This window comes from Sphaerodactylus townsendi, linkage group LG05 (assembly GCF_021028975.2).
Source record: "Sphaerodactylus townsendi isolate TG3544 linkage group LG05, MPM_Stown_v2.3, whole genome shotgun sequence".
In the NCBI taxonomy this organism is placed as follows: domain Eukaryota; kingdom Metazoa; phylum Chordata; class Lepidosauria; order Squamata; family Sphaerodactylidae; genus Sphaerodactylus; species Sphaerodactylus townsendi.
The window spans coordinates 115,953,420-115,959,419 of record NC_059429.1 but is presented as its reverse complement, the minus strand read 5'-3'; positions in this window follow the sequence as shown (position 1 = coordinate 115,959,419).

The following is a 6,000-nucleotide window of genomic DNA, read 5'->3' as shown; positions in this document are numbered from 1 at the left end:
CCTTTGTTCTCTAGTTCCATCATATATCCTTTCATGACCTAAAAATGGTCACTCAATATCAAAATGCTCTCATTAAAAAAAAGCACAACAAAGAATGTTCTTTCTACTAACTCAGGAAGCTCTCAAACTGCCTTAAGGAGCTAAGTTTTCGATAATAGCTCTACAGAGGAATCATTGAGTCTGTCATCTGCACCTCTATAACTGTGTGGTTTGGTTCTGCAAACTCCAACAAGACTGATAGACAGACTTCAGAGAATAACGAACTGCAGAAAAAAAAATTGCTGCGAACCTGCCTTCCATTGAGGACCTTGTATACTTGCACGGCCAAAAGGGCTGTGAAAATATTTACTGACCCTCAAGATCCGGACATAAACTGCTTCCAACTCTTACTCCTTAAACGCCAGAGCGCTGTACACCAAGACAACTAGACATGGGTTGAACAGTTTTTCCTTAATGCCATCACCTGTTAAACAAATAATCGGAGTAATGTAGAACTATTTATTATATATTTATTATATAATTACTGCACTACTTTTTCATCATTCCTATTACCCATCTCTCCAATTATGACTGTATGACTATAGCCTGTGCTGACATTTCATTTATTCTTATGATTTTACATTTTATGTTTTTATTACTATTGATTGTTTCCTGATTGCTTACTAGACCTATATGACAATCATTAAGTGCTGTACCTTATGATTCTTGACAAATGTATTTTCTTTTATGTACACTGAGAGCATATGCACCGGAGACAAATTCCTTGTGTGTCCAATCACACTTGGCCAATAAAGATTCTATGAGGCTGAGAGAGACAACAATAAGTCATTTTTAGCTTAATGCCTAGAGTGTCTTTTAACTATTTATTTATTTGGGGTGCTGTGTGGTTTCCGGGCTGTATGACCGTGTTCTAGCAGCATTCTCTCTCCTGATAGCTGCTTAGCCACCATCAGGGTGCTGTAGCATCTTTCAGATTTTCTGAAGATGCTGTTTCACAGATGTAGCGAAATCTGTCAGGAGAGAATGCTGCTAGACCACGGCCATACAGCCCGGAAACCAGACAGCACCCCAGTAATTCCGGCCGTGAAAGCCTTCGACAATATTTATTTGTTTGTTTGTTTGTTTGTTTATTGTTTTCTATACCGCCCTATCCCCGGAGGGCTCTGGGCGGTGTACAACAGAAGACTCAACAAGGAAATTATGACAACATAAACACTATCCATTCAGTAAACTACTAAAACCCTTTAAAAACAGTGGTTAATACAGTAGATTAAAGTAAAGTAAAGGCGCCCAGCAAAACCCAAATAAAAAAACCTCCCCAAAAGGTGAAACAGCGGGTCCCATCAATAAAGAGGCTGGCCACTCCAAAGGCGCGGTGGAACAACTCAGTCTCACAGGCCCTGTGGAACTCAGCTCTCCGCAGGAAGTAGAACCCTAAAGCCATTGACACCACAGTTGCCATTGATAAAAAGCTAATCAATTACAACAAAATAATTCAAAATACAGTAAAAAGCAATAAAAGCCAGTTCCCTTAACTACACTAGTGTCCTTACCGTAACATTTCTACATGTCTCAAGAACTAGAACCCTTAGAATCTACCCCACTATTAGCCTGACACTAACCTGACACTAATCGCTAGAGTTGTTGTGAGTGTAACATGAGGTGCCTTCCTGAACTTTATAAAGGATGACTGTTTTTCAAACGTATCAATTGGAATGTGGCACTTGCCTTAATTTTAATCTTGTTTTGACTCAAGAGTCACATAAGCAAATGCATTTATAATATTTTAATCAGTCACTTTGCTTTTGTTTGGTCAAGGGACAGGAGGGAGGAAATACGCATTCAAAGACAGCTCTCACAACCTGTGATCATGGACTGAATATTTCCACATTGCTCCAACCAAACAAGCCTGCATCTGCCAGCACACGTGAGCGTACATATGGTGCGGGTTCTCTTGGGACTCTGTTCTCATTTGACTCTGTTGACAGTTTTCCTCGTTTTCGCAGCAATGCCAATTCCCACTCCTGGTGTAATGAAACCTCATAACACTGGCGGTGATATTAATATCAGAGTAATTAGTAAGACTATTTATACATCCTCGATACAGCCACTCATTAGGCAAAAGGACTGATATCGAACTCAAGATTAACCTCGTCTCACTAGGCAACCACTTGACCTTCTTCTCACTTCAGGCTGCCTTAAGAAGAAGAAGAAGTAGAAGAAGTAGAAGAAGAAGAAGAAGAAGAAGAAGAAGAAGAAGAAGAAGAAGAAGAAGAAGAAGAAGAAGAAGAAGAAGAAGAAGAAGAAGAAGAAGAAGAAGAAGAAGAAGAAGAAGAAGAAGAAGAAGAAGAGGAGGAGGAGGAAGAGGAGGAGGAGGAAGAGGAGGAGGAGGAGGAAGAGGAGGAGTTTGGATTTATATCCCCCCTTTCTCTCCTGCAGGAGACTCAAAGGGGCTTACAATCTCCTTGCCCTTTTTCCCCTCACAACAAACACCCTGTGAGGTAGGTGGGGCTGAGAGAGCTCCGAGAAGCTGACTAGCCCAAGGTCACCCAGCTGGCATGTGTGGGAGTGTACAGGCTAATCTGAATTCCTCAGATAAGCCTCCACAGCTCAGGCAGCAGAGCGGGGAATCAAACCCGGTTCCTCCAGATTAGATACATGAGCTCTTAACCTCCTATGCCACTGCTGCTACTCCTGTGATGTACTGATGTGGGAAAGGAGGGATAGGGAGAACAGAATAAAAATATTATTCTTCATGTATTGTCAAAGGCTTTCATCGCCGGCATCAACTGGCTGTTTAGGGTTTGCCAGGGTGTGTGGCTCTGGTCAGGTAGTTTTTGCTCCTGATGTTTCACCCAGGTCTATGGCCATCTTCAATGCATGTCATGGTGAGATGTGTTTCTTTGGGCTGCTGGTTGACCTGGATAGTGAGGTAGTTGAGAAGCACTTGGCTGCATTCAATGAGTGCAAATCACCCCAGGCCAGATGGTATGCACCCAAGAGTGCTGAAAGAACTATCTAGAGAGCTTGAAGAGTCTTTGTCCATTATCTTTCAGACAGAGGCATTTCTGTGGGAAAAGTAGCCCAATGCAAAAACTGAGTTTTCCGCCCCCACCTTCCCATATGGGCGGCCACCCTCCCCCACCATGACCAAACAACTTTTTTTGTACCAGGTCATCTCAAAGTTACCATCACATTATAGGAGGGGGTGTGAGGGTGATTTTCTGCCCCACATGTGACTAAATGGCTGCAGCCCAGGGACACTTTGTGCTGGGTGGACAGTCTAGTTATAGGGGAACACACAACAGCTTCTAAATATCTGCATGTTGCAAAGAGCAGGAAACTAGAACACCTTTTTCATATAAACTTAAGAAGTGTCCATACTAGATTAAACTAGTCCATCTAGAACAGTATTTCATTTTGTACGCTGGCAAACCCGTTGTCCTGGAGGGCCAACGAACAGGGTATATACAGCCTTTCTCAGTGTTACCTCCAAGCACTGAAATCCAGATATCTACTTCCTCCAGATGCAGAATGTTCCTTTCATCCTGTTGGTTAGTAGCCATTGAAAGAAACTGGGCTTGAAGACGAGGAAGCCCAAGAGAATTAAATCTTGCCTATCTAAACTTTGCTTCCTTACACCATCCCAGACTCACTGCTTGGAATTCAAGGCAGGCTGTTTTTAACAAGGTTGCTACAGAACATTAATCATACAGTATTTCAAGGACCGATGCCAAGGCAGACCATTTACCCTTACAAAATACAGAGTTGGCAAGAATGCATGAAATTGCCAGTATTCATGCGCAAAAAAAGGCTCAATGAGGCCATTTCCTAGGGATTCTTCAGAAAAGCATGCAATGTCTGCAGTGTCTTTACACACACACATACACACACGCACATGGTCAAGATCCCTTTCCCTTGAAGGCTCCTTTCCGAGTCTAAATGGTCCTTTGCATTACATTGTAGCCCAGTAATCAAGAAGAAGCATCCTTATTTCACAAATGTTCATTGCATTAGATTGAGAAGATCAGTGTATTTTATGCATCCAAACAGAAGTCATAAGATGCTGAGCCATCTCCCTATTTTAAGAGTCCGTAACTACTAAAAAGAATTCCCTTAAGAACATATGGAATATCCTTCATTGTGAAATACATTACAAACTCAATCACCAACAAGCAAACTCAAAAGCAGACCTCACAAAAAACATTGTCTTTTAAGCTGACTTCAAATCAGACAAGATTCTAAATAATTCAGATGTACTGTGGGCAAAATAGGAAAACGTTTGGATCAGCCAGGATCATACATCATAAAAACTTGCAGTTCTCTTGGTGGAAGCTCTGATCAGGTAGTCCAAGCCTGTAGAGGACAGGGAAAGAAGTAATAGAAAGGATACTCTTTCTTGATCTCCATATATTTATCAGGCCAAAGACAACAGTATCATATACTGCACATAATACTGTGCATTCTACTGACAGAGCCACAGTCAGAGGTGGGATCCAGCAGGTTCTCACAGGTTCCCAAGAGTAGGTTACTAATTATTTGTGTGTGCCAAGAGGGGGTTACTAATTGGTGATTTTGCCACGTGATTTTTGCCTCAGTTATGCCCCTCCTCTCAGCAGTAGCGCGCAGAACTTGAAGCAGTCTAGCAGGAAGTGCACCGGCGTGCATGGCAGCCTGCGCCTGCGTGCATTCGTTTCCTGCCCAAGGACCGGCGCAGCGGCTGCATCCTTGCCACAGCCCCTCCCAGCAATGCCCCGCCCCCGGAATGCCCGGCCACGCCCCCGTCGTGCCCTGCCCAGCCCCATTGGCGCTACGCCAGTTTGAATCCCACCACCATGGGAACCTGTTACTAAAATTTTTGGATCCCACCACTGGCCACAGTGTTTTAAAATTGGCACAAATTCCCCACCTGGAGTTTGGCAACCCTACACTATGCTGATCTGGGAAGATCTGATTCTCTATGTGAATAGAGCCCTATATCCAGTAGAAATCTCCATCTCTTCCTTTTCCAAATGGAAACAGATACCCTCAGCTTTAAATAACAGCCAACTTTAAACATCTTCAGATTACATCTCCGAAGCAGAAGGATAGCTTGCTCTAAAAGATTCACATTTTGTCTCAGCAAGCTAAGAGATGGGCTTGCCTGCCAGTCTGTTGGCTTGGTGTCACATACAGTTACCATAATGCAGCTCTTTTGTGTTGTTTCTCAGTATTTACAGGAAACAGGGCAAGTTAAGCAACCAGCAGTGAAACATAACTATTATCGTCTTAGCTGTGCCAGATCCCCACCATGCCAGCTGAACATTGCAATCTTCATAGTAGGGGTGGCCCTAATTTCCTGTCTTCACAGATCTTTTCTTTCCAAAAGTACACCTTCCTGGCTTCTCTGACTTTCTTAAATACTTCACCCTCAACCCCTACCAAGCAAGGGTTTCAAATGTCAGGCTGCCTGGTACTTTCAATACAGAGAACAGGAAGTGACATCACTCTATGAATACAGTACTGTCAACTTATGGTAGCATTTCATAACATTAAACACAATGGATTCCTTGATTTCCTTAGAAGCTTTTTTTGTTATCTACCTGAAAGAAGGTGAAAATGAAGGGTCCTGAATCAGCTTCCCTCACCACAAAGCAACATGCAGAAGATTCTAGTGTGTCATCGTAGGGTGGACCCTCAAAAGGACCCATCTACTATTAGCTCCCATTGGAAACAATGGAGAATGGGGTCACCCCCTTTGGGGGTCCATAACTTTGGACCCCCTGAACCAAACTTCACCAAACTTGGCTGCTATCATCAGGAGAGTCACCTGATGATAGCCTAAAAACTTCACCCCCTGCAGGCCACAATTGGGAAAACAGTAAAAAATACAGAAAGCTACAAACAAACCTGCAATTTTTGCGCCCACCACAAGGTGGCACCCAGGGCACTTGTCCCCGGAAGTCCCCATGGTAGCTACGCCTGTGCATACAGGGGTGGTTCTCTTCCCAAGTAACTAAG